The following is a 25,917-nucleotide window of genomic DNA, read 5'->3' as shown; positions in this document are numbered from 1 at the left end:
TGACAACATACAATCCTTTTATGGTAGATCTGTTGCTAAGCCCTCAGACTATAAATCAAACATCTTAAGACATGATTTATGTTCTTTTGCATATTTTCAGTCCTTGGAGAATTTTCATTGAGAGAGAATTTGCTTTTGTAAAATACAAGTAAAACTCATGCTCTGAAATGTTAGGCTTTTCCCTTTGATAGGTCAGACCCCAATTGAGTGAGTATGGTCTCCATTCCATAATTTATATCTCCTCCCTTCCTTCCTTCCTTCCTTCCTTCCTTCCTTCCTTCCTTCCTTCCTCCCTCCCTCCCTCCCTCCCTCCCTCCCTCCCTCCCTTCCTTCCTTCCTTCCTTCCTTCCTTCCTTCCTTCCTTCCTTCCTTCTTTCCAACCTCCCTCCTCCCAACTCCCCTTCCTCTCCCCCTTCCTTCCTTCCCTTCTTTCTGTTTCTCTATCTCTCTGTCTATCTTTCTTGCCTTCAGGGACTACAAATAATCTTACAGTGAGAGCTTGAAAGTCCTTCAGTGTGTGAGTCTTTTCCTAAAAGACTCCAGCACACAGAATTCAAGCTTTGCATTCTAGCTTTGCATCCAGAAAATAGTAACTATGTGAGGTGATATACATGACAATTAGCTTGATTGTGGTGATCATTTCACAACATACTCATGTATCAAAACATCAAGTTGTATACTTTAACATATGTAATTTTTATTTATCGATTATAATTCAATAAAGCTGAAAGAAGGGTAAAGCTCATTCTGTAAGTTCAAGTGCAGTGTCTAGAATCATGTGCTTAGGTTCCCAAATGGAAGGAGTAAGAAGAAGTTAAAAAAAATAGGCTTGTCCAAGATCACTCAGGGAGTTCAGGGCATACCTGAAAGTTGGGTAGAGATTCTTTCTAGCTGGATCCTTGGGTGAATTTTATAAATTTCACAGCTTGCCAATTCAAAAAGTTGCATCCTAGGTTTAGAAGCATTGCATGAGGTCCCCTCCCTCCTGTCCACGCAGGCTGAGAAAAGCTGGACTTAGTTCTTCATTTACCCCCTCAGTCGGGGATCTCCTGCAGCTACAGCTCACAAACCTACAAAGGTCAGCCCTGGGTCTGACTTTCAGGACAGACTTTCTTTTTCACTCTTCATGTTCTTTAGTTTTGCTTACTAGTCCTTACTTGCTGTGATTTCCCTGATAGAGGCAAGGCATTTTAGACGTTTGGGAAATACCAGTTGCTTATATTTATCAGTAACCATTGAGCATGTGATTATTCAGCAAGTGTCATGAAGGGACTAGGTACAAGGAGTCCATGGAGCCCAAGGGTTATTAGTGGAGACTGGCTAGGTTTGGATTTTGACTGGCGCCACCCCTTCTAGTTGTAAGACTTTAGATAAGTTATGAAAAGTTATTATTCCTCTCCAGAAAGGCAGATTTTAGCAGCCCCAAATAGGATTATATGGATTAAAAGGGTTAATACATGTAAAGATTTTTTAAGTGAAAAAAAGTGTCTGGCACACACCAAAAATTAGAATGAAGTGTAAAAGCAATAAGACACTTAGACACTCATCATAATGAACATAGTGTCTCATGAATCCTACCTTAGATATTTTGGAAATAATTATTGAGTAATCTCCAAGGATTAGTAACTGATTTTACTAATGGCACAGAGGAGAAATCAATGAGACAATGTTTGCCCCGACTAACAACTCTTTCTTCATTCATGAACACACAGTTATAATTCTTAAATCTGATTTTGGCAAGTCTAAGTTGAATATATTTGATGCTCAAGCAAAGAACGTATCCGGGGGTTTGTACACTAATTCCATTAGAAATAATATAGTATTTCATCTGCCTCCAGTGTATGTGTGTGTGTGTGTGCATGTGTATGACAGAGACAGAAGGAAGGGAAGGTGGGTAGAAGGAAGGGGGAGGGAAGAGCAAGAATGAGAGAGAGAGAGAATTTTGAAGGTCTTATTCAATTTCTCTTTTAATCTCACTTAAAGTGAATGAGAGAGGCTTCTGAATTCTTTCTCAGGGAGAAATAACTTTGACCCTGCTGATAATCTCTGTACTCAGCCCGTTAATTTTACACCTAAAAAGGTCATAAATATTTTCCAGAACTAAATCTGAGAGGATATTAGGAAGAAAAGTTTCCATTAAGATAAAAATCCAAACTCTTTTATCACTTAAAGTTTTCATTTTTTGTTTGCTTGTTTTTGGAAGTAAATACTGTGATCAGATCTATGGATATCAAGTTTCTCCCATGAAAGACTGACCTATAAATCTGCATGATTCTTGCAGAAGCTGCCAACTGCATGCCAGTATAACCGCTGAGTATCCCCCAGGGTGGAGCTCACTGCTGAGGCTCTCCACCGGCCATTATTATTCTGGAAAACCTTCTAAGGCTCTGGATCCAGCCTTCATGCCTGTGGGCTCAGAGGATCATACGGGTCAGTATGCCCAGCTCAGATTCTATCTCTATGACAGCTTTACATGGACTGACCTGAGGGCTCTCACCTATGGGCCAGAATGCTAATTTTTTCATTTGCACTAAAAAGAGAACTGTCCTGAACACGGGGAGGCTGACAACTCCATGACCTGAACTGTCCTCAACTAATGGCAAATTGTTTTGGAATGCTAAATAATCAGAAGGTGACTTGGTGGGTTTGAAATGAGAATAAAGGAAATCTCTTTCCTTACATGGAGGGTAGACTCCAAGAAATGGATTTCCTATGTCAAATGGAATGTATTTGACTAAAAGCACTGTATGAAAGGATATCTTTTCTATCCTCAATGAGCATTGAGAATCCTTATTATTATTATTATTATTATTATTATTATTATTATTATTTAATTCGAGAGACTGGGAGAGAGTGAGAGAATACGAGCCAGGGGAGGAGCAGAAGGAGAGAGACAAATAGGCTCCGAGTTGAGTGTGAAGCCCAAGGCAGGGCTCAATCTCAGGACCTTAAGATCATGACCTGAGCTGAAACCAAGAGTCAGATGCTTAAAAAACTGAGCCACCCAGGTGCCCCTTAATTTTTTTATCTTAAAATTGTTTTTTAAACAATTCAACTTGTTATAACTTAAAGCAATGATATATCACAACACATCTATCATAATGGCTGAAACAAAAACATGACAACACCAAATGCTGGCAAGGATGTGGAGAGACTGAATCCTCATACATAACTGGTGGGAATGTAAAGTGGTATAGTCAATCTGGAAAACAGTTTGGCAGCTTCTTATAAAACTAAACATGCAATTACCATATGACCCAGCGATTGAATTCTTGGGCATTTATCCCAGAGAAATGTCACACTGCTACTGAAATTACACACATATATTGAGTTGCAGTGATGTTGCCAGTAATTATTAATGGAAAAAACTCAATCATAGAAACTGAATAATAACAATTTCATAAAGCAAAGACAAAAAGGTGTGTAACAGATGTAGAGAAAATTGTCCAAGGGAATGTATACCAAAATATTAAGTTGTTATTGGGCAGGCAAACGGTAGGTAATTTCTTTCTGTTATTCTAAAATTGTTCTGAATTACTTAGATAAAGCAAAATAAAATTTTTTTTATGTATTTCAAAAGGAGCATTTTTTGATTATACATACATTCTAAAAATCTTTCCTAGATTATTTTAAATCATCATTAACATTAAACATCCCACTAATGTCATTATCTTTTTTCAAATTAAACTTTTTATTTTGAAATAATCATATAGTATAGTCATATGCAAATATAAGAAGTAATACTAGGGGATTTTGAGTACCTTTTACAGAATTTCCATTAGTGGTAACATCCTGCAATATTGTAGCATATCATAGCCAGGATATTGCCATTGACACAATCTGAAGATCTTATTTATTCAGATTTCCCTAGTTTTACTTCTACTTCTGTATATGTGTGGATTTCTAATTTTACTACATATAGATTCATGTGTCCACCACCCCTATTGTGCTACCCTGTTATAATCACATGCATCTTGCTCCTACCACGCCTATCATAATCTCAAAATCCTGGCAACCACTAATTTAATTCCTATTCCCATAATTTTGTCATATCAAGAACATTATATATATATGTATAACATATATAAACTATATATACTAACTATATATATATAGTTATACAACTATATATATAGTTATACACAATTGACCTTTTCAGAATGGCTTTTATCACTCAGCACAATTCCCTAGAGACTTATAAAAGTTATTGCTTACATCAACTGTTCATTCCTTTTTTGTTGTCGAGTAATATTCCACTGAATGGATGTACCACCTTTTGTTTATCCATTCATTCGCTGAAGGACAGCTGGGCCATCACTGCTTTTTGGCTATCGTGATAAAGCTATTATGCACATTTGTATACAGGGTTTTGCATCATCATAGTTTTTTTTCAGTGAATAATTATTGGTAACGTCACTGCAACTCAATATATTTATCTCTATTGTGTAATTTTAGTAGCTGATTGAAACTGTATATATACATAATATTTCTATTGTGTATATATATCATATGTAAATTGTGTTTATATATACTATATATAAACAAATAAAGAAATATATATGTATATTATATATGTATATACAATATACACACTTTATATATATTATATACACACATATATTTATTTCTTTACAGAGGAAGAATTGGTAGGTGGAGTAAGAAACAGGTTTACAACTGGACACCGTCTGGTCTGACATTCCAGTTTGGCTATGTACTGACTGTATAATCCTGAACATGTATGTCACTCAGCAGTTGAAGTCTCAAACTTCTTATCCACGACCTAATTACAGTGGCAAATTTGTCCTAAAGGTACATAGAATTTGGTACATAGTAGGTACTCAATCATGACTGCTGTTTTTGGAGGTCAGAACAACAAATTCATGGGTATCCACACAGCAACAGTTTTGTGTTGTGTTAAGAAGGCCATCGATTCCCAGAACAGCAGCGTTTGGCCATTACCAGGCTGAGTCATTAGGAGATTACTTCTCTTTTTTTTTTTAATTTTATTTATTTATGATAGTCACAGAGAGAGAGAGAGAGAGAGGCAGAGACACAGGCAGAGGGAGAAGCGGGCTCCATGCACCGGGAGCCCGATGTGGGATTCGATCCTGGGTCTCCAGGATCGCGCCCTAGGCCAAAGGCAGGCGCCAAACCGCTGCGCCACCTAGGGATCCCCATTAGGAGATTACTAACAAATGAAAGGCCACTGAAATCTCTGTGCAGTTCTGTTCATAACCCACGGAAACGTTTATTCCCATTTTGGCAGCATGATTTAATGATTTTTTTCCAGCACGCACCACATGTAGACGCAAACAGTTTTACTTAATTCTTACGGTAATTACTGAAGGTTGACCGCCTCCTTGGAGAAGTTCACTTCCAGACGTTTGATAGGAATTTCTGTTGATTTCTCTGGTGTCTTCCACCTCGGTTCAGGACTTCATTAAGTCTCCTGTAGAATGTTCCATCAGCCTGCTAACCTATCTCTACACTTTCCCCAGATCAGTCTGCAGCACAGCCAGGGTACAATTTCTAAAAATAAGGATTTTTCTTATTTTTATTATGCAGCTTTTGATATTTGAAACAATTATCCCAGTGAATAATGAGATGTCCTGCAGGATTATTGTTTGCAAAAAGAGGCTTGTGAGAATTGAACAGAGATGAAATTGACTTTGATGCTTACTTAGAGTGCTTTACTCCCCCATAATGCAGAGTAAAAAGGTCCAAGCCCACTTTGTAGGGGGAGGGATGAACAACAACTCAGGACATAGTGGGTTGGGGTGGGGGAATGCTTTCTGGGAAGATTGATCTCCTAAAACATCACCTTTTCCAAATCATCTCTAACTATTCTGTTGCATAGATAACTGTGATATGCTTGGTTAGTATGAAACATTGGGGGAAGACATGAAATGTAGAGCATTTCTAAGCGTGTATAAACAGGTTAGGACACTAGAGGACAACAACAAAGGACAAATACGTTTTGAATATTGACTTTGAGCAGGTGCTTTCCATATGCTGTCTCATCTAATCCTAATAGTGATTTTTTAAAATATTTTATTTATTTATTCATGAGACACACACACACACACACACACAGGCAGAGACACAGGCAGAGGGAGAAGCAGACTCCATGCAGGGAGCCTGATGCGGGACTCGATCCCAGGACTCCAGGATCACGCCCTGGGCCAAAGGAAGGCACTAAACTGCTGAGCCACCCAGGGATCCCCATCATAGTGATTTTTAAAAATATTTTTATCTATTCATTTGAGAGAGAGAGAGAGAGAGAGAGAGCATGAGCAGGGGAGAATTTCAGAGGGAGAGGGAAAAGCAGACCTCTCCCTGAGCAGGGAGCCCAACACAGGGCTGGATCCCAGGATCCTCGGGATCATGACCTGAGGTGAAGCAGATGCTTAGCTGCCTGAGCCACCCAAGCAACCCTCACCCCACCCCATAGTGATCTTACAAAGCACATACTCTCATCCTTCCCGTGAAGACCAGAATGTAGAGGCTTGGAGATGCGCAGTAACCTGTCCCAGAAAATTTCCCTGGCAAACGTACAACCCAGGACTCACTTAACCCCTTGACATTATGCTTCCCTTGGCTTCTTACCTCACAGTAGTAGGCATCTAGTCCTTATATGTGTAAGTTTTCACAGTAGCTTCATCCCAATGAATATTTATTGGATGTTCATAGTCCATCCAATAGGCTTTTCCTCTCTCCAACGTTTATCGTTAAATAGACATTGCTTGCTGTTTCCCCTCCTGTATGCCTATTTTCTCAATGCAATGGTGTTAGCAGCCTGCCATGAAATGTAGGTAGGAGCAGAAGATGTGAACTTAAAATTCTAGAATGTACAGAGAGGGCAGCTGCATGGGGCATTTGAGATCATCTAGTCCAAATACTCAAACTTGAAGCAGACATTTCAATATTTTCTCCTGGGCACCATAAACAGTTAAACTAATTAGTTCCACAGTGCACATAATAATGACTAAAATACAGAACCAAATTAAGTAATATTTTTCTTTAAAGTTTCTTAGAGGGATCCCTGGGTGGCGCAGCGGTTTGGCGCCTGCCTTTGGCCCAGGGCGCGATCCTGGAGACCCAAGATCGAATCCCACGTCAGGCTCCCGGTGCATGGAGCCTGCTTCTCCCTCTGCCTCTCTCTCTCTCTCTCTCTCTCTCTCTCTCTGTGACTATCATAAATAAATAAAAAAAAGAAAAAAAAACTATTAAAAAAAAAATAGTTTCTTAGAAACGTTGAAGTTATATTCTTTCATAATGCACAAATCTGTGATCTGAGCCACAAGCATAAATTTTCATTAGTTCGACAAACTATAGAAATGACCTCATAGTTCTTTTGTTAATGACCATTTCTTTTTTTGTTTTTTGAAAAATATTATTTATTTATTTATTTATTTATTTATTTATTTATTTGAGAGAGAGAGAGAGGAGGAGAATATGAGCGTGAACATATGCAGGGGTGAGGGGAGGGGCAAAGAGGGAGGGAGAGGTGGAGGCAAAGGATCCCAAGCAGACTCCAGCTGAGCTTGGGAGCCCAACCTGGGGCTCAGTCTCCCCACCCTGATATCATGATCTGAGCTGAAACCAAGATCAGACACTGAAATAACTGAGACACCCAGGTGCCCCTGACCATTTCTTATTTGTTGTGTGATCTTTTACTATATATGATTAATAATACAAGACAACTGGCTATAAATTTAAAGAGTATAGGAAAGATTTATGCTTATTTGCTAATAATTTTCTACCTCCCACCTAGTACCCCATACCAATATAATAAGGATCAAGCAAACAAAGAAAAACTTCTACAATATATTTAGTGATCGATCATTGTAGATCATTAATGTCCTAGGCACATAGTCAAATTCTAGTGGAAACACAGACTACTTTACCCAATAATCTCATTTTAACTGTGCAAAATGAGGGCTAGATGAACACTGAAATGTTCTGACTTATGAAGATGATTACTACTGGTTTTAATCCTCTTATTATTTTTCAGGGGGAAAAAGATACTTTGGGAGACTACATTTTGGGGTTCTTTGCTGGTAGGAAAGGAATGCTTGAACCTTTTCTGCCCTATGTACATGCACTCACACACACACAGAGTTGTAACTACTTAAAGAACAGTTTATGTTTTTCTTTCAAAAAAGCAAGGTGTGTTTCTTCCCAACACAATTTGGAAAGTGATCAAAATATGCCAACAATAAAAATCATCCTTATTTTCCTACTAATTTTATCAGTAAATTCACTTTGGGCAAAAATGATGGAAATTAAAAAAGAAAAAAAAAAGGAAAGGTCTTTTACAGTAGGTTGTAACCATACTAATATTCGCCAAAATTTCAGGCACTTTGTCAAAAAGTTATGCCTATAGTATATGCTTTTATTTAATGTTTTTACTTATATTAAACAGGATCTTTAGAAAGGGAAATAAAGCCAGTTATAATGACACAAACACCGAGTTTCAGTCTACAAATCTCTCCACTTGAGAATTAACCTCTGTGAAAGATAAGCTTCTCGTTAGTGACCTCATTCATCTGTCAAATACCCAAAGATCCACTGCACAGTCAATGCATGTTATCTTTTCAAATTAAATCCTCCTGTAGTGAGACTGATAAAGATGATTTAAGGAGTTGGGAAAACATGATTTTATCTTCGTTTCCTACATTTTACTGAAATGAATGTACTTCCTCTTCCTATTTTCTTTTTATTTTCAAGCACCATGGTTTAAAGTTGATTAAACACCATTATTAAGCTAAAGTACATGTAAATGAGAATAGATTTTCTTCTGGGTGGAAATACTTTTAATCTTCAAAGAAGTACTTTCTGCTACTCAGATCCATCTGAGAAGACTGAGAAAAATCTGGCTTCTTTCTAGGAAGTCAGAATGAGGCCCAAATTCTGCATATTCCAGGAAAGAGCTAGGACAAAGAAGCCAGTGAAATAGGTGGCCATGGTGTCATAGAGACCTGGATCTGGGGAAAAGAGGAGGTTTGGTACCGGGGAAGCCTTCTGATGGTCAGTCATTGGAATCCCTAGAAACTCCTCTTCCATTGAAAAAGTCAGCAACGGAACACTTGGGTGGCTCAGTGGTTGAGTGTCTGCCATTGGCTCAGGGCATGATCCTGGAGTCCTGGTATCGAGTCCCCCATCAGGCTTCCTACCTGGAGCCTGCTTCTCCTTCTACCTATGTCTCTGCTTCCCTTTCTCTGTATCTTTCATGAATAAATAAAATCTTAAAAAAAAAAAAAAAAAGATGGTCACCAACAAGTTATATAATCTGGTTAATTCGTTGTCATTAATTACATTAAGGCATTAGTTGTCTAATTCAAAACAAGGGAGCTTCCGTAGAGACAGAGTCTTCCATGGTTAAAGCTTATTCAGGACAACACTTTACTTATTACTAAGGGGCCAGGCAATCTTCAATCTATGGAGGAATATGTCTTTCAGAACCAAAGGTATACATGGGATTCTTGGTAGGAAGGCTAATTGCCTGGACTACAACTCACCAAGACCCAAGATTATATGAAATCTTACCCTGTCACCCTAGGTAGTGTCAGATAGCATCACCTGTTGGAGCTTGTGAAGCTGAGGTAGATTTCCCAATTGAGCTATGTGACAAGTAGGTAGGTATGATTACCACAGCCAATCTTTGAAAGAGAAGTTACCATCCTCTTTATAGTTCTGAGAAAGTAGATATGGGGAGAAGCTGATAGAGCAGAGTTTTTTTTTTTTTTAAGATTTTATTTATTTATTCATGAGAGACACAGAAAGAGAGAGGCAGAAACACAAGCAGAGGGAGAAGCAGGCTCCATGAAGGGAGCCTGATGTGGACTCGATCCTGGTTCTCCAGGATTATGCCCTGAACCAAAGGCAGGCACTAAACAGCTGAGCCACCCAGAGATCCCAAGAGCAGAGTTTTAACTTCAGAATGAGAGCTCTGTGGGACAGGGTGACATCAAATGCTAGAGAATCAAGCCAGGCAGCAACAAAGCCAAAGGCAGAAAGTATAACCGAATTGGTTGACGTGATGTCTACTTAATCACCCTTCTCATCTCAGTAGAGGCAAAGTAACCAAAGACAGAAGTGAAGCAGAGATAGAGGAACTAAGTAGAATGAAGCTGATTCATATTTTTCTGCAAAACAAAACAAAACAAAACAAAACAAAAAACCCTCTTCTTTATAATGACTCTATAGAACAAGTGGGGGGTAGAAAGGAGAAGATAGTTCACTGTCAGCAAAGGCAGACTGCAGGAAACCACAAGCCACAAGAGAGGGGGTGACATCTTATTCCAGGTTGAATATTTGAATGAAGCATTCATTTGATCCAAGTACTGGTTGGAAATATTAAAATTTGTGTTATTCTTGTCTGAAAAACAACTGTAGGATTGCATCACTACTTAAGAATGAACTTGAAAAACTTGTATGGGATCTACTCAAACTTCCATCCCAGAATGAGAAAAAAATTATTTCCACGTAACTCAAGTTAAAGTCATGGTGGGAGATGACAAAGTGAAGTTGTGTTTTGTTGTATTTTATGAGTTATCATTAACAACTGTTAGAAAAGGAGGAGAGGAATGAAAGGGAGAGAAGGGGAAATGAAGAGAAAGAAGGAAAGCATATAGATGAATTTTCTTTGTTCCTTATCTCACATGGATTCAAACTGAGACCAAAGGATTGACTTGTCAAAAGTTTCAGAGTATATCTGTGAGATCTATTTTATATCCTAAATTCTATTCTATATATCTGTGGTATCCAGGATAGTGTTCACATCCTCTTAAACCTTAATCTTATTTTTCTCATTCTGATTCTATTCAGATTTTAAAGAATAATACTTTAAAGGAAGCCAGAAATAAATAACATATGGGAATTCAGACTTTCCATTTTCTTCCCCAATCTTCTCTATGACTCATAATTTTAAAACCATCCCAGTTTAAAATTCAGCTAAGCATCAATGAGCTATTAAATATACTCTAAAAGTATCGGAAACTAATTCTTCCAGCTGGCAAGAAACCTAAATATACCAAATTAATAGCTTAGTTCTTCCCAGGAATCTATGGTACATTAACAACAAAACACGCTTACCGAAAATGTAGTTTGGGGGTATTGGAGAATTATCCCAAAGAGCAGTGCTGTAATTATAATTACGAATTAAAATAACAATAGTTCCTCTGAGGACAAAAAAAACAAACAAAACAAAACCCTCTTTTCTGAGAATTTGTTATGATTTCAGTCTGAGCCTAAAATTTTTCACCCAGAGTCAAAGAGAAGAAGAAAGGAGCAGTTTATTGATAATAAACTAGGAAATGAATTATAAGAAATGCTCAGAGCTAAAAAACCAGATGTACAATTACCAACAGAGAAATTGGGAGAGGAGGAACTTCGCATCCTCACTATGTATTTCAATCAGCATCAGATTAAGGAAGAAATTCAAGATGATAGATGGGCCAATAGGTCAAACACTAGTGGTTAGTCAAATGTTATTATTAAGGTACTACCTTATGACCAGTTCCGAGTTAGGGTACTACCCAAGGAACAGAAAGAAAAGACCTAATATTTATGCTACTGAGGAGCCTATAGGCGAGTCAGGAAAAAATGAAGCTCTATTTATAGTTTAAGTCCTTGATGAAAGGTTAGGCTGTGTGCCAATCAGATAAAATGCTGTGGGAATTTGGGGAGATAATGAGAGCTGGTTAAAGAGGCCAAGAAAGACTGACATAGTCAGAGGGGGCTGTTTGAAGTGTTGTCTGGTTTGAAGAGTGGTTATAGTAGAAGAGTAAACTACTTTGTTCAGTCAGGGGCTTGGAGGTTTTAGAGGATCTGATGTGGTCACTGCCTCACCCACACCCCTAATCTCAAAAGCACAGAGGAAAGTCCCTGATGCTGAATTCCACAGGTTCTCTTCCATTTCTACATTATCCCTGCACATCCGTGGATCAGGTTTAAACATAACAAAGCCCTTTTATAGCCACTCTTTTATTTACCCTTAGGCCAATTCTGTGTCCACTGGGTGAAGTGAGGGCCCAGGGAACATGGTATCTGGCATCGCCCAATGACTTAGGTGTCAAGATGAACTCAGTGGCGAATGTGGGGGATGGGGTTGTTCCTCGTGGCTCCAAGACCACTGAGAGAGGCGAGTTCAAGTCAGCAGCCACACACAGCACTTAGAAAGCTCTCTGTAAAGACCTGGATGCAATTGCCCTGTCCCAACACCTGCAAAAATAGTAATCCGCTGATGAGAGAGAGAGAGAGAGAGAGAGAGAGAGAGAGAGAGTGTGTGTGTGTGTGTGTGTGTGTGTTTACTTACGTGACTGGTTAATATTTGCAAAAAATGCCAGACACACATATGTATGCTCATATAAAACTGTCTCTCTAGGGTCACTTCCAATAATAGAACATACACATTTAATTAAATTATGGCAAGTCAACTGCCATTTTTTACAGTAGATGCCTCCAGGTTTTAAAAGGCTTAGGCAGGAAATCAGCCACAAGAACTTGTATGCGGATGACACAATAGAATTATTTTCTTCTTGGTAGCCACCACGCTACTTGACAAATCCCACTGCACTACCTGCTACGGCTTCTGAATGACAAACTTAGATTCCTGATAGTAAAAGTTATAGAAAAAAAAATAATTCATTCAGAGCATGGTAAGGAACTGCTTGTGCAGTACACAAAGTTATAATTTGAAGCTATTAGTGTAATTAAGATCTCCATAGCACTGTCATACATACTGAGAAATAGCCACTTGTCCAATGAGGAATATTCTCCAGCTCATTCTATGCCAGTTAGAAAGCAACTGTGCGTTCTTAATAATGAGGAAGATATGCCCATAGTTTCATACTGAAACCTATGATCCTTCTCTGCTCCTCTACACATTTCTTGCATGGGTAAGCACCCTATACTCCTGCTTTCCCACGTGCCACCCCCAGTGTCGGCATGACCTCCCCCAAGCTTGGAAGTCACTCTCTCTCTCTCTTCCATTCTTTCCCAAAGCTGTCCCTACCTCCAAATTCTTGCAAGATCAGCCCTGGCACGCCAGCCCTGCCAACTACACATCCCCTAGCTTCAATTTTCCTTCTGCGGATGTCAGTTACTTGTGTATACCTAGATGCCATCTCTCTGGCTTTCTTGGGGCTCATACCCTATATGCTTTCCTCTCTTTCAGCTCTAATCATCAAAATTCCTTTCTCTATTAGATGCTGCCTCTTTGGTGGTGCAGTGATCTGTTTTATGCTGTGTCCTGTCATGGACACTTTGCTGTGACAAGGACACAAATGTTTTTCTTTCTTTTTTGTTTAAGATTTTATTTATTCATGAGAGACACACAGAGAGATACAGAGACACAGACAGAGGGAGAAGCAGGCTCCCTGTGGGGAGCCTACTGTGGGACTCCATCCCACGACCCCAGGACCATGATCTGAGCCAAAGGCAGACGCTCAACCACTGAGCCACCCAAGTGGCCCCGGCAAGGACACAAATATATATGAGGAGTCCTATTTCTCCTTTCTCAATGTATGTGGGCCATCACTGTAGGTGATCACATCTGGTGAATTCCTTAGGGACAGTAAGTGTATTTGCCCCAGGACAGTACTTCCCACAGAGCAGCTTGGACTACTCTACCTGAGTTTCTTTGCCCCTGTTCAGTCACAGCTCCTCGCTTGAATGTCTGGTTCTTTTTAGGGTCCTACTGACAACCAGGTTCACTGGTCTTCTTGCCCAACACCTCATTTCTCCACAGCACCAGATCCTTTTCCAGAACTATAATGCTGAAACATGCTCTATACCTCTTTCATGACAAGGGGTGGCCCAGCAGAGCAGGTTTCTTGAAATGCCTATGGGATTGGGTGATTCTGGTCACCACCATGAGGTTTGAGGTTCCTTTATATAAGATTCTCATAGTTGTTGTCATCACTCCCTTTGCCATTCCTATTATCACACAGGGTGACATTGTCGGGATATAGGTATCCTTCCCTCATCCACATAGTTCTTCCATTTTTAGCCTGGAACAAAAGCCTGGTTGGTCACTGCCATCACTCAACCATCATTTCTATAGTAATGACCTATGTGCTTCTAACTCTTGTGTGTTGAGTGCATCATTTTGCCTCGACACTTCTGGAACTGTGAAGAGGATTTCACTGGACAGGAACTCACCCACAGAGCCCATATCTGTAGTGGGTACAGTTCTTTAGGTGCTACCTAACTACTTCTGGCTGACTTCTGCTGGTCAGAGCCACGTGGCTGGCATCTCCAATGCAGTCCCTGCAGAGCAGGGGAACAGAAGACTACACTGCGGTTGTTTCCAAGATGGTGGGAAGAAAGTCAGCAGCAACATTTTATGTGACTCTCAGGTTGACTTGCGTTCCTGTGGAACGTAAAGAAGCCAGGGGATGTGGATATTTGGGTGGGTTGTTCTATTCACCTCATGTTTATCTCCCTCTGAGAAATGTAGTCTTAGTTCCCAAAACAGTATATGCAACTACATGTGTGCCTTTTCTACCTTTATTCTATTCATATGTACTTAGGTCTTCAGTGATGCAAAGCAGCGCATATTTCTTCTGTCAGCTTTATTTTTTTTAAATCATTATTTGTATTTTTCATATATTCAGTTATAAAAGATTTAGAAAGCAGAACCTAATAATGTCAAACCAAAATGCTGTTTGCCGGGAAAACCAGAAATATGCTGGCCACTATGAAGCCACATGTGCAAAGCAGCAAGAGGTACTCAGCACATAATTATGCAATAGGTTGGCTCAAGCACACATGCATTCATTAACAAATGAAGATTTTGAGAGGTTACGTTAAACGGCCAATTACTTATTTGGATGGAATTTTTCCTGTCAATTACTTACTTGGATGGAATTTTTCCTGTGCAGAGAAGAAACACAATGGATGCAAAGTGTCATCTGACTGCCCAGAAGAGAGATAGCTGAAGATATGCCAGCATGGTTTAGTCAACAAAGATAAAATTTGGGGATTCCATTCTTCAGGGAGCAGGAGTAGAGTACAATGTTCATATGATTTAAGTCAGCTATTGACAAAAGCTAAAAATAAAATATTTCCTAAGGGGCGCCTGAGTGGCTCAGTTGGTTAAGAGTTGGTTAACTCTTGATCTCAGCTCAGTTCTTGATCTCAGGGTAGTGAGGATAAGCCCCAAGTTGAGCTCCATGCTGGCCATTGAGCCTACTAAAAAATGAAATTGAAATGAAATGAAATGAAATGAAATGAAATGAATAAATAAAATAAAATAAAATAAAATAAAATACTGTAATGTAAAATAAAATGAACAAATAAAAATAAAAAGTGTCCTGCAGAGCAGTGTATGGTCTGGAGGACAGAGGATATTGCTAGAAGGCATCCTGTCTTCAGCTCCCCATGTTATCCAGACATAGAGACATGTACCTCATAGTGCTACTCTGTGATCAAATGAAACCCAGGTATGCAATGTGTGTAGAGCATAGTAAGTGCTTTGTAAACTTTTATTTTCTCCACATCACCATGCAAAATTTTATCATATGAGATTAGTCTGTAGCCACAAAAATGGCTGACCACCCTTCTAAAAATGTGTTTGAGGCAGTGTGGTGTAAAGGAACAGTATTTGGTTCTGTCACTAACTCTGTGACCTTGGGCATGCTGTATATAGTCTTTCTTCTTAATTTCTTTTTCTTCAAACAGTGATTTGGATACTTACTCAGCCTCGCCACAAGAATCAGCACTGAGTAAGTCAGGTTTCTTACAGAATGTTTCCAGAACATTCTTACATTCTGTAAAAAATGCTACTAATAGTATTTAGTAAATATTAGCAGCATTTGTTATTGTTATGATTTTTTGTTTACTATTTTTGCACCAAAATGGAAGATATTCCCCTTGTCAGAGTATACCCTAGATGGCATATTTTCTGCACCCTAGAATGTTTGTAGAGAAAAGCAACTTACAAAACCTTCTAAATCATAAAATGTGGTAAGCCTGAATTATATGAAAAAAAGATGTCTAACATCACTCTAGTGGTCTCTGTTTTTCCATACCTGGGACATATCCATCTTTTGGCAGACACCAGTCCTTCCTCAAATCCTATGTCCTCCAAACCCTAACATTTTTAAAAATATTTATTTGAGAGAGAGAATGGGCAAGAGAGGCAGAGGGAGAGAATCTCTGGTAGATTCCCTGCTGAGCATGGAGCCCAACGTCGGGCTTGATCTCACCACCCTGAAATCACAACCTGGACCAAAATCAAGAGTTGGATGCACAACTGACTGCACCACCCAGACACCCTAAAACCTGAACATTTTCATTACCAGTCCTGTTAAAAATGCTTAACCTTTTCTCATGATCTGCTTCCACAGTGGGAAATGTTTTCTTTCTCCTTGGAGGGAAATATCAGTGAGATAGAAAGTGGACAGGAGACCCACAGTTCTGTTGAGATATTCTGGATCCCTGCTCCCCTTCCTCTGTCCTCATAGAGTGCCTTACTTAGGTAGGGGTGTGATACGAAACATCTTAAGTACAACCCAACCAGCCTCCGCTCAACCAGTGAGAATTTTGTCAGAAGCTCTTCCGGACCTAATGGATTTCACAGGCGTGTGTGTGTGTTCATTTGCGTGGTGTTTATTTAATGTAGATTTTAATATATTTCTTGGCCTGTTTAACTTCCGTACTGCCCCCTATTCACATTGAAGCACTTTCCCCATTTCAACACTCTCAAACAATAATTACTTTCCATAGTGTATTCACTTTATAAATCATGTTCACATCCATGAGTACATTTGATCTTCCCGGCAGCTCTATGAGTTTGGCAGGGTAACAATTATTTTCTCCTTTCATGGAAGGAGAAACTGAAGTTCATTGGTGCTACAGATTCCTGCAAGGTTAAACAGTGAGGGAATATTTAGGCTAGATCTCAGACTTAGGTCCCTTAGCCCACATCCAGGCTTATTTATTGTAAAAAAAACACAGCTTTCAAATTCTCTGTTTTTCTAACCACCTTTATTACTACTACCTGAGGAAAATTGTTTTAATTTTATTTCCTTCAGAGCAGAAATATCATTTCCTGTTTATAAATGTAATACCATAATTTATATTATGCATTCTTTAGGGCTTCATTCACTCATTAATTCAGTCAGTCAGTCTTGCACTAAATATTTATTAAGTGCATGTACAGACCTGGTATAAAGATAATCAGAAAAGACACTAATAACCTTTGAGCAAGCAACTGTATTTAAGAAGTCACTGTGTGAACTAAGATTCTATATAAAAGAATCACTTGGCAATCTAAGCATAGCATTATATATTGATGTACAACTTGGGAGTTGCTAAATTTAAAATTCTTCTGCTTATGAAATTCACCCTCCCTGCCCATTTATTTCTTTATTGTCTATTTATATTAGAATGGACTCACACATGTTTATTTTACACCTTTGGTTTATTTTACACAAGTCAATTTATTTTTTTGTTCAGATTCTTCTACTTTGGCTTTTGGGAACCCTTTCAGTTGGCTCCTGTCTCCCTTTGACATATCCCAATAATTGTAGGATTGTGTGTGTGTGTGTGTGTGTGTGTGCTTTCTTACTTTTTGTCCATACAAAATGCTCCAGACTCATCATGTATATTTCCTGCTCCAGTCTTAGAATCAGTCATTTCTCTAAAGAGCCCCAGTGCCCTTTTCATTGGAGAAGGAATGGTATTAGAAACCAAGCTCTGGGTCCTAGGTATGCTCATTACTACTGAGATGTCACTGCTTTTAGGCCCTTTCAATTAACAGAGAAAGGAAATATATGTATATACGTTAATCTCTGTGTGCTTGCATAGCTATATTTTTATATGTAATTTTCTGTATCTATATTAAGCTAAACATGTTCATTTTCAGAATTCTGTCCTTTCCAGTATATCATATAATTGGAGTCATACAGTAGGTAGCTTCTCTCCTACAGACTGGCTTTTTCACTCAGCAGTATGCATTTATCCATATCTCTGTGCGGCCTGATAGCTCATTTCTTTATATCATGTGCAGATATTCATGTGGATAAGATTTTCACATAAGTTTCCTAGGGTTGTTGTAACAAAACACCACAAATTGAGTGGTTTAACAAAATAGAAATTTATTTTTTCACAGTTCTGGAGGCTAAATGCCTGAAATTAGGATGTCAGCAGTTTGATTCCTACTGGAGGCTCTGAGGGAGAATCTGTTCTCTGCTCCTCTCCTAGATTATGGTGGTCGCCATGAATCCTTGGCATACCTTGGTTTATAGACACATGATGACTCTAATCTCTGACTCTGTCTCAATATGGTATGTGACTCTCTTCTCTTCTTCTTTTAAGGGAATATATCACCTTGGATTAAGGACCCACTCTACTTGAGTAGAGTGCCCTTCCTCAAAGGGACATGTTGAAAAGACTTGGTCAGATTTTCTGAGTTTGTGTTCTGCTTTGTTCAGATAAAATAACATTTGTCTTTAATTTCTTTAGTGAATCTATAGTTGTTGTTCCATATTCTGGCCTTAACATTTACTAATTATGTGACTTTGAGTAACATAGTTAACCTTTTCTTTGCATTTCTATTTTCTCATCTGTAAAATGGAATTACTAGTAAAAGTTCTTTCCAATACTACCTATAGAAGAAACCAAGATCTGAAGGGTCATAGGCCATCAAACAAACAAACAAACAAACAAACAAAAAAACAGAAACTGAAACAAAGCTACAGTAAAATAATATCTCCTTGTCTGATAAAAAGCACAGTTTTGTTCATTTGATCATAGATATGCAAAGAGAATGCAATCCCCATCCCACAGAGACTCACTCAGTTGGTGGCCTTTGCACATAGCAGGCTGTGGTAGGTCTGGAGAGCTGGCTACAGTGAACTCACCTATCTTGTCCTGCTACTTGATATTGTTGGGAAGTCCACACATATTGTGATCCTGCAAGTCACCACAGTGCTAAAAAATAACAATAAAAGTAAAAAAAATAAGTAAAAAAAATTGATTCTCATAAACCTGTGTTTTATGGAAAATGTTTATCTTCAAGACATTGCTGTTGGAAAAGGATTCCATAAATTACCTACATCAGAAGGTTGCCATGAGGTGTAAATAAAATGATGACTATAAAGCATTGTGAACCTTTTAATGCTTAGCAAATAGAATTCACCAGAATTTCTGTTTCTGAAATTAGATCTTTGTAGCTATAGGTGGAAAAAAATTAGTCATCATTGTTGCTGTTGTTCAGTCAATTCTTCTTAGGTAAACAACAACAACAACAGAATTATTATTAAAAATATTGCTTCCTGCTGTATATGCCACAATAATGCTATGCTGAATTTGTCCTTTTGGGAAAAGTAACTTCTAGATTGGGATGAGATCAAAATGTATCTATTCGTCTCTCTTATACCCAGCACTTATGACAATAGCATGATCAGCATGACACTTGCATGCATTCCTTCTGAGTAAGGCAAGTTTAGGCCATTTCTCGTGTAACCACACCCTGCCTTATCCTCCGTGTGCCTTATCAGAAGCAAGAAGTGACTCAAGAACAGAGGAAGGGAGATACAGATGTGAACCAGATGAGGGCTCCAACCTCAAGGCAGGCATTCATTTATTTATTCAGTGAACCTTATGATGTACCTGGAAGCCTAAAGTTCCTTTCCTGTGCTGAGTTTACATTTTGGCAGAGAAACCTACAGTAAAAACCGTGCAAACCATACTCTCAAACAGATCGAAGTGAAATAGAATTTTGATTCTGGAATATAGAGTTGGATGTGAATAAACACTATATTGTCTCTAGTGGAACACGGGAACGTATAAGGAGCCACTCCGTTAGTCCAGGGCTGGCCTATGCTTTGCAGTTCAGACAGAAAGCTGACTTGGGAAGGAACATTTTCTGCTTTTCTCTGGTGTCCCTGCAAATGGAAAGATTTTAAGGGTTGACCCAGGGCCGTGTGTGGCACTGGGGTCTCTAGCTGTATGAAGGAGGGGAAGCCAATTATTTTCTATAGCAAAATCCAATTTCTCCTGGCTCCACTGCTCTAAAACCAAGAGTTATTTGGCTTCATTTGGGAATTTCCTTTTCTCTAGGCAAAACAAGTTTCATATTCTGAAAATGGTACTATGAGGCATAGTATTGCTATGAGGTGTGAGAATGAAAGTAATACAACTTTAAAACAGTACTATGGTTGCTATTTGATAAGAACTCAATAAATGGTAGCCAATACTGTTGCCAATCCCTCCTCCCTTTTTTTTTTTTTTTTTTGCCTAGCACTTTTGCTTTGCCACTTCCCCCATTCAAACTATAAATTGTATTGAGACGTAATTGGCATATACCTTTGTGTAAACTTAAGATGTACAATTTTGATTTGATACACTTATATATTGTAATACAATTGCCACCTCAGAGTTAGCTAACACATCCATCCTTCACATAAATCAAATTACACAATTATCCATCACATTACATAATTATCATTTCCCTTTTTCTATGGTAAGAAGATTCAAGATCTACTGTCTTTGCAACTTCAAAGTACATAATACAGTATTATTGACTATAATCACACTGTTGTTCATTAGATCCCTAGAATTGATTCATCTTCTCACTGGAGGTTTGTACCTTTTGACAGCATGTCCCCAATTTCCTTTGCCTCTCCCAGCCCTTGGCAACCACCAATTCTACTCTGCTTCTAGGAGTTCAACTTTATTGTATTATTAGATGTCCCATATGAGTGAGATCATACAGTATTTGTCTTTTCCTGTCTGACATATGTCACTTAGCATATAATGCACTTAGGGTCCATCTGTGTTATAGCAAATGGTGGGATTTCCTTATTTGTCATGTGAATTATGCCACTTTTGCAGAAAACAGTGAAGATTAATTTCTCAATTCATGTACATATTTCTGCTCCTTTCTTGTGAAAACATTTCAAGAAATGTTCTTTTCTTCTTTGTCTCTTCTAATATTAATTAAACTAGTTCTGCTTCCTCTCTCACATAAATGTACCTTCTCATCTTCTAGGGTAAAAATTCACAAACACAAAATAATAATTTGTTAGAAAATACTTGGGAAAGGATTTACCATCTTGTGGTTGATGCAGCTCTATTGTGTCACATGATTGAACTGGATGTGCCCAGATGCATCCAGGGTTAAGCCATGTACTCTTAGTACCTTGAGTACTGAAATTGGACACTTAGTTGTCAGACATGCCATAATATTTATTGTTTCTGGGTGTTCTGGGAGAAATGTGTCTTATTTCCCAGAATTTCTTCAATATTTGAAAGACAAAACAATGACAAGTGCAAGGGTGTTTCTCTGAGACATTAAATCAAATGTGTTAGTGATGATACAAGATTCTGAAAAGGTTTCCTTGTCCCATTAAAAATTGAAATATTAGTGATATGCAAGGAAATATACTTCTATTAGCAACAGCAATGACAGATGAGCATCAGCCTGCAATAAAGATATTATACAGTGCATGTATTTTCTTTTAAGAAATAAAAGTAATTATAGAATAGCTCCTTCTAAGGTACAAAATCACTTATTATTAATTGATAATCACAATTTATAGACTGAATGAAATTCTGGAATCATTATTCAGGTCAGAAATCTGAATAAGAAAAGCATAGATTCCTTTCCTTATGCAAGAGAGAGGCTTAATAATTCCTTGGTCAATCTTTGATTTTTTAGAATTTCTGATACATTTATGTAGTCCTTTGGACGGGTAAACATTCCTTGAGAACCCAGAATTTTTAAGAGCTCTCCTTAATACAGCATGAAGCACTTCAGGTAGTTTAAGCAAATGGTAATTCTGCATAAAGCCATTAAGCTTCAGAAACTAGATAGAAAAAGGCAGATCTCTGAGCACTGGATTGGACCAGGAAATATTGGAGCTATTGGGGAAGATATCGGCTTGTCAACCTTGCCCTCTTCATTCTGGCCCCTTCTGACCTCATATGAAGCTTTTATATAGAAAAAAAATTCCTCTAAGTGGGTTGTTAAAAATAGAAAGTAAGGAGGCCCCTGGGTGGCTCAGTTGGTTAAGCGTTCAACTCTTGGTTTCAGCTCAAATCATGATCTCAGGGTTGTGAGATTGAGCCCCGAGGGTGCTCTGTCTGTGCTTAGCTCGGAGTCTGCAGGAGATTCTCTCCCTTTCTTTCACTCTGCCCCTCCCCTAGCTCACACTCACACTCCTTCTTTAAAAAAAAAAAAAAAAAAAGGAAGTGGGACTTACTTTACTGATTTTTGAATCCCAAAGTTTTGAAACTGATTGAATTCACTAAGTCTAGTTATCTGTACACAACTATATTTGTCTCTAGTTTAATTGTGCACATATAATTGTACATATATAATTACATATAGGTACTAATGTGATCATACTATACACACTGCTATTATTATCACTTTATGTTTGTTCTTTTTTTTTTCACTTTGCTTAGACCTCCCCCCTCTACTTTGTTTTCCCGACTCCAAACCTGCCCTTCAGTACAACCAGATAATTAATAATTCATGTCAATAAGCTAATATATATTGTATAAAGTTATTTATATATAACAGAAGATATAAAATTACATATGATTAATAAACATAAACATATCTCTATATTTGTCCATACATTAAAGTGAATAAGAGCATCGTTCTCTGCTTGTCTTTCCTAGTGAGGCCATATTATATGAACTTTCCTGTATTTTGCTTTAATGACTACATGCTATTCAATATCTCTGTGTTGATTGCAGCATGATTTATTTTGACAATCTCCAACTGATGGACTTTCATTGGTTTTCTAATTTTTCCCTCTACAAACCAATGTTTTAATATCGATTCTATCATGTGTACTCTGACATATTTGTGTTTTCATTTTGTGGAATAGATTCCCAAGAGTGAGATTTCAGGGTCAAAGGAAATGTTTAATTTCATGTTTTCATGGACGTTGCTAGACTGTTGTCTAAAAACTCTGTAACAATTCACATTTCTGTCAAAATGTATGAGGGGATCTTTTTGCAGCACTCCTGACACCACTGTGTCTTGCAGAACTTTAAAATTGTTACCAGTTTTTAAATGTAAAGCATTATGGTATTGTTACTTTGATTTGCCATGTCCCTGGATACTAGTAACTTTAATTATTTTTCATATGTGTATTGGTCATTTGCATACGCTCTCTAGTTATTGGATTTTGCTGAATCCAGAGTCTCTAAATTTTCAAAATGAGACTTATTCTTATAACTGAAAAGTAACTGGACACCTCTAAAGTAGGTCTGAAACAGCATCAGTAGGAAGAAAAGAGAAGATCTACAGATCATGTCTCAAGATGGAAGATGAAAAAAAGTCTTAGCTTTTGTAAAACATTTTGTCAGCATACATTTAAATACATTTAAAGAACATACAGAACATGGTGTCTGTTAGACAGGAAAATCAGCCTGTTAGAAGGAAAATTTAGTAGATCCACTGAGGGAGTACCAAGTAGCCATGTAAAATATGAAACATGAGTGCACTATTTTAGTTTTACATTTTAGTTAATTTGTCACAAGAGTGGACCCCAGAAAACTGACATGGAGCTCCTTTTTTTAAAAAAAAATATTTTATTTATTTATTCATGAGAGACACACACACACACACACACACAGTGGCAGAGACACAGGCAGAGAAAGAAGCAGGCCCCATGCAGGGAGCCTGACGTGGGACTTCATCCTGGGTCTCCAGGATCACACCCTGGGCTGAAGGCGGCGCTAAACCACTGAGCCACCACAGGCTGCCCTAGAGCCCCTTTTTCACCTCAAGGGAGCATTTCTAGGATCCACCAACCTCATCATGAGAGCTGTTGAAAACAAGTCAACTTAGGGCTACCCCTTTGAGATCAGAAGACTGATCACAACTCAAGCTTCTGAGTATCCCTGGTCTCAAGAGTACCCTTTTTTTTTTTTTTTCCATTTGATTGCGGATTCAATACCAAACTGACGTGAAAGCATTCTTGGTCAAGTCCAAATTGTCATTCTCACTAATCCTCTCTCTGGATTAACCTTTGTGGTTTGGCTGGGCTTAGTTACTGGGGTGCAAATTTGTGATCAGGTTAACCATAAGACAGATATGATAGAACTTGGATTACTTTTATCATCACCATCAAGATGAATCATATCTATTGCTCTTTGTTCAAGAATTGATGAAAAAGCCTGTTTCAAGGGGCACCTGGGTGGCTCAGTCACTTGAGCGTCTGACTTCAGTTCAGGTCATGATCCCAGGGTCCTGGGATAGAGCCCTGCTTCAGGCTCTGGACTCAGCAAGGAGTCTGTTTCTTCTTCTCCTTCTGCCCTTCTCTTCTCTCATGCTCTCTGTCTCTCTCTCAAGTGAATACATAAAATCTTAAACAAAACAAAACAAAGCCTTCTAGAACATGAATAATATCTTTCACAAACTTCCCTAATCAAGACCACAAGGAGAAAGAGAGCAGAGCTGTATCCCAGTTATTAAACACATGGAGAAAGCGCTCAGGAATGATGGCTAACCTAAGGAAGGGATGAGGAGAAGTCAAGCATGCCATTAAACAAAAGCCTTCTCCTAGCTCAGTGCTCTGTGTATAGTTCCACACCACCACTTGTCTTGTGCAGAGAGTATCCCCCCTCCTTTCTGTGTTGCACTCTGCCATCATGTTCCTTCTCCTCACAGGGATCAAGGTCTAGGAGGGATAATCTGACCAGTAAGGGAACGCTTCATCCAAGTGTCATACTGACAAAGATGGTAACACAAAAGGTCTCTGTGGTAAGTCCTCCCAGAAGAAATGCTTTCACTGAATTTTGAATAATGAGTATATATCAGGCAGTGCAAGTGGGAAGAGAAGACACCTTCCTGGGTGTGCGAGGCTCTGGGTGGGAGGAGCACTGTACTGAAACACAGCCCAGGTTGTGACCTTGGGCAGCTCCCTCCATCTCTGAGGCTTGGTGTCCTCATCTGTTATGTGCATAACATGCATTTTTCTGCCAACCACTTACTGGTTGTCTAATAATCAAATAGGTTACCACGTGTGAAATCACATTTCCAAGTTTAAAGTTCTATCGATGATAGTGATGATGACTTTTATTGAGCTCTGAGTGTGGTTGCATAAAGAGTGAGGAACTAGACTGATTACTTTTTAAAACCATGAGGTTAATGCTGAACGCAGAAAGAAATCCATCTATACAAAGTAAAAATATACTTGCTGCTCTGGAAGGTGGGGAAAATGGATGAGCTTACAAACACATTATAAATACATTAAAAGGGCTTTTATTTATCATTTGAACAAAGCTCATCATGGGCCTCCTCTTCTTTCCTTCACCTGGACAGCCACCTCCTCCCCATCCCCACGTCTGTTTCCTCCTCCCCCATCCTTGCTCCTCGTAGCACATCATACACATGGAGTGCTATGGATGAGGACTTGAACTAACCACTCTGAATGCACTGCATCACCACACTTCACTATAAAATTATGTAGAGGCTATTATTATGCACATATTATAGGTGAGAAAGGAGAAGTTTAGATTTGATCAGTTTACCCAAAGTCCAGGACTTTGGTTCTAGCACCGATGTGCATCCATGTTGCATTATTGGCTTCGGGTCTAGCTTATACACAATATATGTTCAGCTTTAAAATTCTTACATTTTCTGCCCTTCCAAAGGAGCACCAAATCATCTGTATAGCAATGAAGATGTCTACTATTTCCCTTTTTTGGAATTGAACACAGTGCACAGTGGTGATAGTAAGGAAAAGGTGGCATAGGGTTATTAGGTGTAACCTATCATGATACCAATCGTCCCTCCCATTTTCTGATATCAGCAATTGACATTTTCTCAAATTGTGCATAGGCACCCTCAATCTCCCATCCTATCAGGTCACTGTTATTTAAACCCTCTTTCAAAGAAATTCTGCTGCTCTCACTTCCTGTTTTATCAACCTAGAAAATCAG

General features: G+C 38.6%; 2 long non-coding RNA genes across 7 annotated transcripts in view; one reads left to right on the top strand and one right to left on the bottom strand.

Moving 5' to 3' along the window:
* Positions 1–25,917, bottom strand: part of LOC140600753 (uncharacterized) — a 47,284-nt gene that overhangs the window by 2,000 nt on the left and 19,367 nt on the right. Inside the window, exon 2 of the long non-coding RNA XR_012003925.1 lies at positions 18,873–18,942. This is a non-coding gene — a long non-coding RNA (uncharacterized lncRNA). The remainder of the gene's footprint in view (positions 1–18,872; positions 18,943–25,917) is intronic.
* LOC140600752 (uncharacterized) overlaps positions 1–25,917 on the top strand; it is a 66,493-nt gene that overhangs the window by 25,620 nt on the left and 14,956 nt on the right. For 2 of the 6 annotated variants that reach the window (XR_012003922.1, XR_012003919.1), the window contains 2 exons: positions 2,282–2,430; positions 4,636–4,809. The exons of 3 other annotated variants lie outside the window; for them this stretch is intronic. This is a non-coding gene — a long non-coding RNA (uncharacterized lncRNA). The remainder of the gene's footprint in view (positions 1–2,281; positions 2,431–4,635; positions 4,810–25,917) is intronic. One more of the 6 variants, XR_012003920.1, reaches the window with a different exon arrangement.

Source organism: Canis lupus, chromosome 12 (assembly GCF_048164855.1).
Source record: "Canis lupus baileyi chromosome 12, mCanLup2.hap1, whole genome shotgun sequence".
Classification (NCBI taxonomy): Eukaryota; Metazoa; Chordata; class Mammalia; order Carnivora; family Canidae; genus Canis; species Canis lupus.
The sequence above is the reverse complement of the archived record's forward strand: the minus strand, read 5'-3'. Positions and strand labels throughout refer to the sequence as shown.